The 13,950-nt window shown below is 49.2% G+C and overlaps 1 protein-coding gene across 2 annotated transcripts in view; it reads left to right on the top strand.

The window, feature by feature from the left end:
- CSNK1G1 (casein kinase 1 gamma 1) overlaps positions 1 to 13,950 on the top strand; it is a 114,757-nt gene continuing 100,807 nt past the window's right edge. For both annotated transcript variants that reach the window (XR_014618783.1, XM_084293778.1), the window contains exon 1: positions 1 to 100. The gene's annotated coding sequence lies outside the window, so the exon portion shown is untranslated. The remainder of the gene's footprint in view (positions 101 to 13,950) is intronic.

Below are 13,950 nucleotides of genomic sequence, written 5' to 3'. Positions count from 1 at the left end.
CCGCTGAGCGCGGCGGAGGCAGCAGGAGGAGGAGGAGGAGGAGCAGCAGCAGCAGCAGCGGGGGGCCCGGCCCGGCCCTGCCCCGCGTCGCCGCCGCCAGGTAGGGCCTGGGGGGCTCCGCTGGGCTCCGCGGGGCTCCGGGGGGAGGGATGCGGGCGGGTAGGGGGTGTCCGGGGGTGTCCGCGTTCCGCCGCCGCCTCCTTTGTGCGCACTCGGGGGCGCGGTGCCCGCAGCCGGCAGGGCCCAGCCTCGCTCGGTTCCCCCCTCCCCGGCTTCGCTGCCGGTTCCCGGGTGGAGCCGTGGAGCCGAGCCCTGGGGGCGGAGGAGGGGAGGCTTTGTTCGCCCCCCCCCCCGAGCCCCGGCGGCACAAAGAGCTCCGGGAGCCGGCCCGTGCTGCCCGGCTGCTGGAGGAGCTGGGGTGGAGCTGGGCTGCTGCGCCCCGGGCTCCTCTCCGTGTGCTCGGGGATCCCCACGGGCAGGCCCCGGGAGCTGCCGGAGCTGCTGCTGCTGCGGGATTTCGGTGAGCACCGGCGAGGTGCGGCTGTCAGGACCTCAAATGTAAACACCGGGGTGTCCAGCCACAGGTAATTCTGCCTCAGTGATGTTTAAAAAAGAAAGGCGTGCTTAGGAAGCTTGGAGGACGCCAGTGAGAAAGCCACAAAAACCTCCTTTTGGTACTGGAGTTCCTGCTGGCATGGTGGGACCCCAGGACAGGTGGTGCAGAAACCTTTTGGCAAAAATCTGCTGCCTCCAATGAAGTGTTTGACCCTCAGATGATAAAATCAGTGCCATGCACTCGCGTCTTGCATACGTAGCTGTGCCCTGTTTAGATACAAGTGTTTCTTCGAATGCTGCTTGCCCTCAATTTGCTTTTTCTGGACTCAGCAGAGCGCCCAGCTGGTGCCTTCTCCTTGTTGCTCTTTTTTTGGAAGAGCTGTTGGGTTGTGAAGATGAGGCACGGCCCTGCGGAGAGCTTGCTCTGGGAGTCCCCCTAGCAGAATATTTTCAGTTGCTTACCTAAAGCCCGCCCTGGTTTAGGCCAGGCTGGGTTTCTTCCTGTGTTGTTCCTTGTGGGAAAGCTCTTCTGCTCTCCTCTGGCCATGATGGTGGAGAACTTGCTTCAGATTCTCACAGCAAACTTATTTCCAGCCGGTACGTGCCCCTCTTGTCTTTGCACCAACATCGCCTTTTTGAAAACACCTCTTTGTTCCTCCAGCACTTTCCAAGAGAGCGCTCTGCTCTTGGGTTCTTATTTCCAAGCCACCTGCACCAGCCTCCCAGTTGCTTTTTCCCAGATTATCGGCAGATCTCTGCTGCACACGTGTTTTCCTTAAACTAATCCCTGACCATGACTGGCCAGAGCAGGGTGTGTGGTGCGGGGCAGGTCTCACGGGGATGCCGCGCGGTGTCATGGATAATTCCTTTGTGCCCGTCTCTCTCACCGCTCATTCAGCTCGGTGGCTCTCAGGTCACAGCAGCAAGCATATATCCTGTGTCTCTTTCCCTTGGATTAAAGAGCGTCCAGTCACCAGCCCAGCTTTTTGCAAAGCCTGAAGCACCTTGGCCCTACCTCGTTCCGTCCCGTCCCATCTGTATTTCTCTTCCCTAGGAGGTTTTATGCAGTTCCAGTTCTCATTATTGCCAACAATTCACCTTTTTGTGCCAAAATCACTGTTGCAAAGTATTCAGGTAAGCCTGATCCAGCAGCCAGGGTCGGAGAACAGCACTGCGAGGGGAATTGTTAGCTGGCTGAGGGCAGCCTCATTCACGGCCAGTTGCTGCCTACCTTAGACTAACTTACCCTTTTTTTTTGTGGTGGATATCTTTTAAACTAATTTCCAGCTCTTCTGAAACAAGTGGTTGCTACACGTCCTCAGCTTAACAGATGGAGTCCTGTATAGTGCCCGAAAAACGGCTTCCAGGGCAGACCAGTGATCCACCTGGCCCAGTGTCCAGCCAACTGGGAACCAGCAGCAGGTGCCCAGGGATGGGAGCGCACAAGTATGGCAGATCTAATCTGGGGAAATAATGCTCTAATTTTTCCTCATTCCAGCGGTTTGTGAACTTTGAGGTCATGACATTTGAACTCAGTGCCCTTCCACATTTCTCTTCCACAGATCTGCCCGCTCTCTTTGAGTCATCGTGGTTTTCGCAGGGAGGCACAGAGCTGGATGCTGAGCCTTTAGCCCACTTGTTGTGTAGCCCACCCGCAAGGAAGGGACAGAAAACAAGAACAAGGTTGTCAATAAGTTTAATAAATAAAAAAAAAAAAATAAAAAAAACAGACAAGAAGCAAATTCAGAACAAATTCTTTCCTCGCTTTCCCCACAACATCTGGGATTTTAGGAAACTGCTTTTCGTCCTGGCGGTGTCTTGTCCTGTCTGAGCTGTGCTGCTCTGCTCAGACTCTCCTTTCCACATCTCTCCTCGTGGCTCCTGGCCGTGCCGCAGCCTTCCTGCCGAGGGGATGGATGGCACTGGGCGCGAGGCTGGTCATCCCGTCAGCAGGTGCCTCTTTCGAAAACGCCGTGTGCCGTGGATTTGTATTTCATTCCCTGTTATTGCCTCCATAATTACAGGCGCTCTGCCTGTCCCTCAGTGAGCAAAAGCCGCGGTGCTGCTGTTTTTTGTGGAGCACGCTGCGGTAGCCCTGCTGTCCCGGTCCTGGGCGTTGGCCTGAGCTCCCTCTGTCGCTCTTCATATTTGGAGTTTGTCGTTCCCGGCGTGCTGCGCTTTGACTCTATCACCCACTCGTATCGTGAGGTTTTACTGCAATTCCTTAGAGTCATTGCTCTTATTTACTGATAATGTTAAATTATTCAGGGTAGCAAATGTTGTCATCTCGGCACTGCCTTCCCTTGCACAGTTCAGTGGAGTTGAGCAGAGTGCTGCGGTGAGTCCCCTCCGCTGCAAAACTGACCAGCGATGCCTTTCTTTCCCAATTCTTTTATTTTTTAAACCGGTTGTTTATGTCTGTGAAGAATTTTTCCTTTTATTCCATGGTAGTTTTGTTCCCTGAAGAGCTCTGGTGAAGCATCTTGTTATTTAGTATACTCTTTTTTTTTTTGTAATGAAATATATCAGCTGCCTCTTTCATGTACTCTCACTCCTTCAGGGGAGGAAAAAAAAAACAACAAAAAAACAACTCTTAACTACTCCTGAGACATGACTTCATTTTATAAAATATAATTAGCCCAGTGTCCATTTAGTCTGCTCTTTAGGACAACTCTGACTCGCCTGGTGTGGCTGCCTGGTTTGCGGCTGCTCAGATACCTCTGAATTGCTCTCTGTTCCTCTCTGTCGTGTCACTTGTACCATATTGATTTTTGTTTTTTTTTTTTCTGGCTTTGATTTTCATATTACTAACCTTAATCCCAGTAGGATTTTTTTTCGAGGAGATGAGGTTCTTGTGAATCAGCTTCTCTTCCCCCAAAAGCTGCATCATCCTCAGACACGTGCTCTTCTAGCTGCTGGCTCTCTGCTGAAGTGTCAGAGGAGTCTTTAATCTTGATTTCAAGTGCCAGTACCCTGGTGCTATTTTGATTAATCCAGACTTCTCGTTCTTCCAATTGTCCCCAAAACTTCTCGGTTCATAATGAGTCGGAGCCCGAGTGTGGGAGCAGTTCTTTAAAATGCTGTCACAGAACTCTTGGTCATCAACTTCCCATTCTCAGCCCCCAGAAACTTCCCTGCCTCATATGACAGCAGCGCTCGCTCCTGTGGACCACAGCCAGCAGCTCCTTCCCAACGTTATTTAGGAACGTGTTCCTGCAGGAACAGGTGGCTGCTGGACAGAGCCCCACCTGGAGCCACGCGGGGCTCATTGCACTGAGGAAACGATGGTCATCGTGTGGTCGTGTTGATCTTCAAAGAGCTGAGAAGACCAGAGGCTTCGGGGTCTAGTGTGGAGAGCGCAGGCTGCAGGATATGTTATGGTGAGGTAAAATCTCAGACTTGTGCCTCCTTGGTTGTTGTATTTCGTAATCAATCCCCATGACCTTTCTCGTACAGAGGGAGGAGGTATTCTAACGCCTTGCTAAAGTGTCTCTTAGATTTCTGGTTCATCAGACACTTCTACCTTTTGAAAGGCCGCTTACAGAAATAAGGCAGTCGACAAAACCAGTGCTGAAACGCTACTGATCAGGGTGAGATCACCACCATTTTCTCCTGGCTCTTCATCTGTTATTTCTTCCCGTAAAGTCTATTTGGAGAGGCTCGCTCTGAGAAACGGATAGGTGTCTCTTACCTGTCTGAATCTTCTGTTTTGGTTTGCTCGTCTGTGAGCAAATCTCTTCTGGATAATAACTTAATAGCCTAAGGAGTTGACAGCAATTCTACCCAGAAGATGAGTCTGACAGTTTGTGCTTTGTGGAAGACAATTGAATGGTGTGGATACGTTCCTCTTAGCATTTAATGCAGAAATTGGAGGTATTCGTTTGCGAGATGGAGAAGCTGCTTTCCTGTCTGCCTCTGCTTTCCTGCTCCTCTTTTTCTCCCTTATGATTATATTATGACATTCCTTTAGGCTGGCAAAATTGCAGCTGTTTATAAAGTGAAGTTTTCTTCGCAGTCCTGAATCTGCAGTCATTTTTCTGAAGCTGTCATGTTTCTGTAGTCTTCTGAGGTGAGTTGGCCATATAGCACATGGTACCTTACAGAAGGCCACAGAACTTACCAGTATCTTGAGGAGTTGCTGTCCCCTCCGTGTGTTTTAATGTGTATTGATGAGTCCTGACAAGTCTGTGGCTTGTGATAAAGCTGAGAAATAGCTGGCATAGCAGTATTCTGCAGAACAACTCCTATTTTTTCCCAATTCATGAGAAATCACTAAAGTTAGGTTAAATAAGTTGTAGGAGAAACATACTTAAGCTCTGTGAAGCCAACCTGCTTCAAGCATGTATTTGTCAAAGCTATTTGTTTCACGTTGCAGAATACAGTAACTTCCATCTTAGCAATTTGCTGTGCAGCTCAATTCATAATTTAAATCGTCTTAGGTGGCAGTAAATCTTGCCTGCTTATGAGGTTGAAAGCTGTGTGAGTTTCTTAAATACTTACCTTTGTTACACCTGCAGTGAGGGTAACGTCCTGTTTGCAGAAATAACAAACAAACTGTTCCTTTGCACATCCACTGAGTTACAAATCAGAGGGTGCATTCATATGCAGCCTGTTTTTTTCCCCTTTCACATTAATAGAGAGCACACTACAGGAAAAAACATTACAGGCAATTTGTTTGCATATGTCTAGTCTTGCTCATGGCAAGGAGAGGAATAGGAATTGAGTTGCTAATCTTTGACAGTGTTTTTTTTCAGCGAGTTTCTGATGTGTAGCAGTCTCAGTGTCTCAGTCTTGCAGGGTTTTCAAGCCTTTGTTCCTTGTCAGTCAGAATTCCTTGTAGGTTTGACTTCTGTTTATTTAGGTCTATTAAAAAATAAAAATAAAAATCAGGGGAAGTCCTGTAAAATGTGGCTTCTAAAGTATAAAGTTGTTCCATTGGCAGTCACAGTTCTGGCAAGTGTAATGAAACAATTCAGCTTCTCTGAAATGTGGTACAAGTTGCTTAATTCCAAGTCCTGCAGCAACCCTGCTTTAGCTGCTCTGGCTGTCCTTAGGTACCTTCTAACTGTTCTTGTAATGCGCAAGGCTGACTTCTACAGCTTCATTTTATTTCCTAGATCTTAAGAGAACAAGTTGGAGCAAACAAATGAAACTTATTAACCTGTAACATCTTACTTTAATGAGGCAGAGACCGCACACTTTGTAGTTGCCTCTTTTCAAGTGTGTTAGACTTCAAAGGTCTCACCTTCGGGAGGCTGATGGAGCCTGGCTCCTGCTGTTGCTCCGCGGCAGAGCGCTTTTGGCAGGGCTGAAGCACCAGGTAACGCCGGGCTGCTTTGCCGTGGGAGGGAGGGACTGGGGCAGCACTTGTGTTAAGCAACTTCTTGGATGCTTTGGGAGGAAATTCCAAAACGCTCCGTGTGCTTCCACCGGGCAGCGTGGTTCTTCCCTGCGCCAGAAAGTGCTCGCTCCCTGTTTACATGTTCATCTTGCTGGGTGTGGATTGCCTCGGCTGGCTTAGCTAGCGCCGGAGCATCGATGCTGGGTTCGATGGTTTGGGGGTCCTCAGGTTCTCTGGGTCATCGTCCTGGGGCTGAGATCAGGCCTGCAGCCACTTAGGCATCTGGTGTTGCTTCCCAACTGTCCTCTGTTTGGAAAGGTTTTGACAGGTTTCTAATTCTGAAAAAGCTCTGTGCAGTGTTGGCAGCACTAAAGCTTCAGCTTTACTGGTGATAGATGCAACACCAGTGCTGGTAAATCAGAGTTAGGCAGTGTTCTGCTCCTGCAGAGTGTCTGCGCTGAAATTTATGGTATTCAGTGGTTGAGATTCAAAGCTGGTGTTAGGCTCCAAACCACTACGCAGCCCTTTGTTTTTGTCTGGACTTACTGGCTGCAGCACTGGTACTCGGTGTTTTTTTATCGCTTGTGTTAGCAGTTACTGTGTGTGCCAGAGTGCCTTCACTTGTCCAGATCTATGGTTTGGGGCGTGGTGTGCTGGAACCACTTGTTCTGTTCCTTCTGGGCTCTGCAGAAAACAGAGCTTCGACAGCAAGGAGACGACGCGAGCTACAGTGGGCTCTGGGGATCCCTCCTGGCCGGGGGTGCTGCAGTGGTGGGCTCAGGGGCAAGGAGCTGTGGGGGTGAAGGTCGGATGTTCAGGCAGCCTCCTGCTCTCGGAGACTCAGGGGAATGGGGTGTGACTTAGGGGTGTCTAGCTGGACCCCGTGTACTCAACATCCAGCACGAGAAACCTTATGCTCATGTTAATGTGGGGCAGTGATCTCGGTAATCCTAATTTTGTTCTGTTAAGCGTGATTGAACATGCTCCTGTTCAAGTGTTTTGCACCCAAGTAGGTTTGTCAGGGTCTGCGAAGCCGGCAGGGCTGAGACAGACGGTGTAGTTATTCCTCAGTGAAGTCTTCAAACCAAATTCTTTAACTTTCATTTTGAGTGTAAGTTCTCTTGAACGCTTGCAGTGATCCCGGCCTTCGAACCTCGCTTGAGCACTGTGATGCTTCCGTGGGCTTGCTGCTGATACTGATCCGAAGACCCAACGCAGCTAGTGCTGCTGCTGGAGGATCTGAGTCATCCCCGTCTTTCTGGCTTGGAAAATTAGTAAATGTGTCACAAAGCTGTTTGCTGTGACACCTTTTGGTAAACTGGAGCTTGTCTTCGCAAACTGTTCAGTCAGTCCCTGGTAACATTTACAAAAGCTCGGAGAAATCCCTGTGTTGATCAGCTCTTCCATGGCGTTACGCTTGTAGTGCACGGCGTGTTAGAGTCGGAAATCTGCTTGCTAAGGAGGTGTTCTAAAATACATTTGTGCTGAAACCCCATCTGTTAAACCTGCTTGAACTCCTCTCTTACCAAATCTAAAACTGAACGTAGTAATAGTTTACGCCACTCAAACAATCCTACCTTAAAAACTAGCTCTGTGTAGTATCTGAATGTCTCCTCTTTCGATGAATTGCGATCGGGCTCCCCGCTAATAGCTTTGAGATCATTTGCAATTAAATGGAGTCACGTCTTCCAGGGGATTTACCCTTGGACCCCTGCTCAACACCAGTATCCTTTCTTCCCAGAACTAATGGAATTGCCTGAGGCACAGGTGGCTAAATTTAGTCTCCTAGCAAGCTAGGTATGACCTTGTAACAACAAGGACTTTTTCCACTCATCTATAGATGCCGAAATCAGAACGTAAAGGCTGAGTTTCTGTGGTGGACAGAGCTTTGGGGATCAGTGACGCTGAAAAGCTTTTTGTGTTGGATAATCAGCTGCTGCTGGCAGTAATTCCGTGTCTGGATGCAGTTCAGCAGGCCTACAAGTGATCTGCTGGTACAAAGTGATCCTCACCGATGGGTATTAAGGCTTCAAAGAGGACGGAGAGGACTTGGTGTGTAGTGGGGATTACTTGGGAATGAACACTTCCGATTGACAGCCACGCTGAAGATCAGGGATGGGAAGTGGAAGTTGAATCCAACTGTCTTCGTCCGGGTGTGATTTCCTAAGTGTGTGAATGGTAATATTTGCATTCAGGGTGAGGTTAAAGTCATCCGTACAAAGCAGTGCATTATTCCAGCTTCTGGGAGAAGCTGTCAGCGTGTGAGGTGGTCTCACTTTGCACAAGGAGGTAAATCCACACGGTACAGCACGTGCCGGAGCTGCCCAGCTCTGTATGCTGTCTGCATGATCCTCTGTGTTCACCTTAACAGCTTTCTGTTACAGCTGATTCCAGTTAAATTCATAATTCATCCTCTGAGTGTAATAAGGAGGTTACCTTTATATATAATGGGGTTTCTGGAGCTCTTCTGCCATCCTGAAGAAATGCCACACTTCTCTGCAGATGGTAGGACGCTGCCAGCTGAATGGGAAGAGCTGCTGCTGGGAAGTAGAACAGGATTTTCGAGTGTCTGCTGGGCTTCACGGTGCTCAGGAGTGCAGTGAGCGGTGTGTTTTTTTGGCTTGTGAAAGAAACTCCTTGCAGGTGAGTGGGCAAACCCCTTAGCAAGGGCACGGCTGGCTGCTTGGGGCCGACAGGGCTTATCTGTTCTCCCTGCCATTGGCTGAGTTGTTGTTGGCACGCTGGTCTCTTGCTACAGGTAGTGTGTGTTGTTTTTATTTTTTGGAGGGATGAAATCTTCATCTGATTAAGTGCTACGGTCATTGAGTAACGCTGAAGGAATTTCAGTGCGTGAATGTCTGTGAGCGCATTGCGCTGCGCGTTTCTGCCTGCTGCATCTTCAGTGGGAAACACACAAAGAAGGGCAGCTGGAGGAACTGCCTGAGCCTCTACGGTTTGGAAGCATTTATTTGAAGAGCAGGCAACAAAGCTCTGGATCTCACTGTTCTAGGAGTTTGTGGAGGCTGCTGGCCTAGGTGTGTTCAAAAAGTGGTCAGAGAAACCCGCGGTCCATGGGTCCCCAAGGTGAGTGCTGGTAGGATGGGGCAGGCACGTCCATGCCAACATCTGTGATCTGCTGCAGGAATGCCAGCAGAGGATTTCTTGTTGCGTGTTCAACTACTCCTGCTTCGTGAACCCCCTTCTGTGGAAATATTGGGGAGAACATGCTTGCAAAGAGCTTGGGAGGATGGCTCATGGATACCTAGAGGAGGGGAGCTCTCGAGGTGCTTCTCGGCATGCTGTGCCTACCTGCAGCTCTCCTGTCTGTGCACAAGCAGAGATTTCACACAGCGTGCTGTGGTTTATGTGTAAAGGCGCGTCCAGGTGGGACGGGTAGAAACTGAAACTGGAAAAATTTTGGAAAGGGACAAATGAGGTGATTGAACAAGAAGTTCTCGGTCACTTTAAAAGGGAAGATTCCTTAAATTCCACCTTTTTTGTGCGGCGAGTGGGAGGAGGTGATCATAATGCTTCTCTTCAGCTCTCCTAGTGTGGGATTGCGAGCAGCAGACAATCAGGCGTTCCTCCGCAGGCGGTGATGGGCTAATAGCCCAGAACTGGGTCGTCACAATAACCAGCCTGGCATGCACCTACTAATGTCCTGCTCTGTGTCACAGGAATTACATAAGGTCCCCACAGCAGTGCTCACAACACGTCGCTGCTGTTTGCCTTGTGCTTGTGGCGTGGCTGCCCAGCTGGGGATTGCTGCTGTGGTTTCTTGGCTTCCTGATCCACGCCTGCTGAAAATCTAGTTCCAATCAGAAACTGGGCTATCAAAGCGTGCGTTGGCCAGCGAGAACGTGCCTGTGGTCTTTTCAGCACGTTTGGGGAGCTGTCGATGTTTGAAGGCTGCGGCTCGCAGCGCTGTGCCCACAAGTGGAGGTTTGGGTCCTGCCTTTCCCATGCGCTGCTCCTGCTGCTCGTCTAACCTGTTCGCGAGCTGCTCTGCCTCTAACCTGGCACAAAACTCTCCAGGTACGGCTGGGTTGTTTTTCTCCTCTTACTGTAATGAGGCAGACTCCTTCACAAGCGGGCCGATAAGAGAAACCAGCAGGAGTTCTGCTCGGGGTTGCTGCAGCGCCTGGGTTTGCTGCGTTTTGTGGGGAGCAAGCTCTGAGTTGTCTTCAGAGGTCATGTTTCATCCTTGTGTGAGTTCCATATTGTATTCCCCACTTTCTAGAGTGTGTTATGCATTTATTTTTGTTGGCTCTTAATGTTCTCAAGTGATTTTTATTTTTTTTTTCAACTACCATTAGCCACAACTCTGTGAGTTTAATTGAGGGAAGTATCACAAGTTTCCAACCTGATAGGCACGTAATAAAGCCATCTGGCTGGCTGGTAGTTGTTAGCTGTGATGTTGGCCTCCACTAGAAGGAGACAACAAGTGGAGGAGGAGAACCAGGAGAGAGAACGAGAAGCTGTGGAGAACCTGAAGTCTGCTGGAACGAAGCTCTTGAGGAGCAGCACAAGTGCTGATGAATGGAGACTCATGGGCTTCTTCTGGAAGGTGTCACCTCACTGTCACCCAAGTACATGACAAACTTTCTGCTCTGCCGTGGTCATGGCCTGAGCCATTCAGGTAGGGAGAGCAGACCCCAAATTGCAGCCTGTGGGTTACTGGTTGGTGCTGGGGGAGGAGCATCAGCTGAGCAGGCAGCTATGCTGAACGTTCGGAGTGTTGATGACTTGGTGAAGCAGCGTATGAAGTGGGGGAATGTTGAGCAAATCATCACAGCTAGGAGAGGTAGGTGCTCGAACAGCTTGATTACACTTTTCTTCAAAAATGCATGAAGAGCTGAAGTGTCTCATCATCAGGTGTCAATCAAAGGCATCTTGCAAGAAAACTTGGACTAGATGAGATTCTTAATTTTTCTTTTGATGTGTGCTTGCATGTTCTCGGCTGGGATTGAAATCTAGGAGTGTGAACTTGTGTAATAAGACAAATCCAGTTTGGGATGATTTCTTTTAGACTTCAGAGGGATTTGCAACCCTTTTTAGGAGGGACTGGGGAGTGGAAATACTCCTTGTATGGATGTTGTCAACTCCAGGAGAGTATCGGCTGTGTAACCTGGGGAGGGATCCTTGGGGAGGGAAATCCAAGGCCTGAGCAATGTGCATGGCAGTGTACGTGGCTAATGGTGGCACAGCACGGTCTGGGCACTGCGTGCTTCAGAGGAAGGTGCCAGGTGAGCGGAGGCACCGCAGACCAGTTGTGATCAGTGTTCCTGAATGCCTGCTTTGATAAGATAACAGGAGTTCAAAATCCCACTTCTAAATATAACTGGCTATATATGCGTCGTGTTTGATCAAGGTGTATGTGCCATTTCAGTCCTTTTCTCTGAGCTCGCCTCCTGCTCAGGCTGTTAATTGGGGTGGTTTGGTTGGGTGCCCCTCTGCTCCTGCTCCAGGGAAGCCAAACAGGAGGCTCGTTCTTTGCTCTGGGGTTGATTTGGGCCCACGCATGCCAGGAGGGCAGCAATCTTCTAACTTCTCACCTATCGCTCTGGTATATTTTTGTCATCAGAACAGGGCTGTCAAGCTAACTGTCTCCATAGCAGCCTCTGTGTGAGTGAAAAGTGGATGTTTTGTGTGTTTATTTCTCCTGGAGCCGCACACTGTTGTTCTTTCAGGCTCCTGTTTCTTGCACAGCTTCCCCAGTTGTCTGGGGGGAAAGTTAAATCATCTGGAAGCGAGAAGTGAAATACTGCTTGGGTGGGCTTTGCCCGTTTGATTTTTCCAGCTTTTGGAGGCTGTGTGAAGCAGGTCAAGGTTTCGGGAGCAGAGGCTGGTGTCTGAAGGATAAAGTACAATTACTTCTGTGAACATCTTCCCTAACATCTTTGTCCACTCAGGCTGAGGTGTCACTGAACCACCTAGCGCCAAATGATTCATTGCCACTGGAAACGTGCAGTCTAGCTGCCTGTCAGGAACACCTCAAGTAAGTATAGGCAGTGAAAACTTCACTTAATGAAATTTAGAGTAAGCAGGGCGCTGCTCTGAATGATTCAGGATTTAAAGAATTTCCTTTCGTGACGTTCACGTGCTGGAAGCAGGGCTATCTGAACTCGTCCACGTGTTTTCTCCGAATTTTATGGTCTCCTTGACTTATTCATGGCACCGTTCCGTTCCCTTTCATCACGCAGGCCATTGGCATCAGTTTTGAAGTCCTCAGCACTTTGCTGCTAACAAAATGTAGGCTTCCTGCTGCGCAGGCTGTTAGAAGTACGTGCAGGTTTCAGCAGCCGTCTGCAGCTTGGGTGTGCAGAGATTGCAGTTTGGCGTGCTGCAGTGTAACGCAAAGTTTTTGGTTGCTGTTCTGCTTTTGTAAAGGGAAAATTGAGATCGAGACCTGCTCGCTGTACTCTGCTGCATCTGAAATGTGTGGGCTACTCATGAGACTTGGGGGAATTGAGAGAGAGATGCTGAATGGTATTTGCAAGGCTTTGCAAGCAGCAGTGTGGTTTTTTTTAACTTGTTTTTACCTAGGTGTCAGACAATAAATACCGTTCTGAGCACTGCCCGAGTACAGTGCCAGAATAAAAGCTGACTTTTTATTCTCCAGCTGAGCAGAATAAATGTAGATGTCAGCTTTGGGGCATATTCAGAGAGGAATTTGCAAATTACTGAATCCACACAGGGGCTTTGCTTCAAGCGTGGTGGTTAAGGCTGAGAGCTGTGTGCCCAGCTCTTCTCCAGGTGTTGAATGCAAGTATTTATTTCTAGTGAAAAGACAGGAAAATACCTGACAAGGTAAGATTTTTCTTCCTGACATAGCTACTTTCCACCTTCTGCGGGCAGACAGCCTTAATGTGCGCCGTGAGCCTTTTCTGCTCTTATGTCTGCTAGGCATAGGTTTTAATATCTCCTGATAAATAAGCAGTATTTGCTAATTATTCACTGATAGCTGACACACAGTGCTGCTTAGTTAATCTACAGTGGATTTGATGCCTGCGAGGAGGCTGTGCTGAATAGCCCAAAGGCCAGACCGAGGTGGGGAGGCCCAGAACTAAGTGCAGTGGGGCTGGAGGTGTGCGTGGAGGCGTTACATGTGCTTGCCCACTTCTTTCCCCATTCCTGGGCTCTCCTTCTGTGAGCCTTCCCCCAGCTGCTGTCGGACCTTTGTACGTTTCCAGGTTCTGAAACAGAACATCTGGGGTTTGTCTCTGCTGTTCTAAGTGTCCCAGGTGTTCTCTTAATGCTGTGGCTGCAGGTCTGTGTGAGAGGAGGGTGTAATACATGAGATAAAGAGCAGGAGCGCGGTGTGTGCCTGCAGATCGCTCACTCTTGCGAAGAGAAAGGATGTCTCCTAGTCGGGAAGGGGAGCCTTTCTCTAGACAAAGCTTTTGAATGCTTATGTGTTTGACTTGGAATAGAAATGTTCCGTGTTTTTATGCCTGAACCATGTAGAGGTCTCCTGAGAAGTCTCCTGCCCACCAGAAGTGGCCTACAGAAGCCCTGTTTTTTCCACGTGGGTGTGGAGCTCTCTGGTTAAAAATCTGCTGACCGAAATGGATGTCGATCTGGGTCTGATGGGTGGTTTTTCAAATTAAGCATTTGTTTCTGTAGAGCTACAAGTTCTGCACGTGACCAGTCAAATTTCTCCTTGTTCAAACTTGAGGCAAGCGCTGGAGCGGTGTGTTTGCCCAGGAGGTTTTGCTCTCTCCTAGTGTCCCTGGGAGCCTTTCTACCCTTTTGTGGTGCTGGATGCATGGTGTGAAGACTTGGCAGTGGGGTACATCCTTTAGGCCCGAATTTTGCTATTGCTTCCATGCTTTAATTTGTAAGGCTGTAGAAGCCTCAAGCCTAAAGACAAGCGTGTGTTTCTCCAGTGTTATCCAGAGCTTTGTGCTGCTGACTGGCAATAAAAGAATAATGAGGTAAAGTACAACAGATCCGAGACCTGTCTGTGTACCAGCTTCCCGAGAGCGCCCGTAAGGAGGGGTTTTGTGGAGTCATCTTCCCTGCCGTGGAGGAAGCGAGGTCCTCCCCTGGGA

This window comes from Netta rufina, assembly GCF_964035555.1.
Source record: "Netta rufina genome assembly, chromosome: 11".
NCBI lineage: Eukaryota > Metazoa > Chordata > Aves > Anseriformes > Anatidae > Netta > Netta rufina.
The sequence above is the reverse complement of the archived record's forward strand: the minus strand, read 5'-3'. Positions and strand labels throughout refer to the sequence as shown.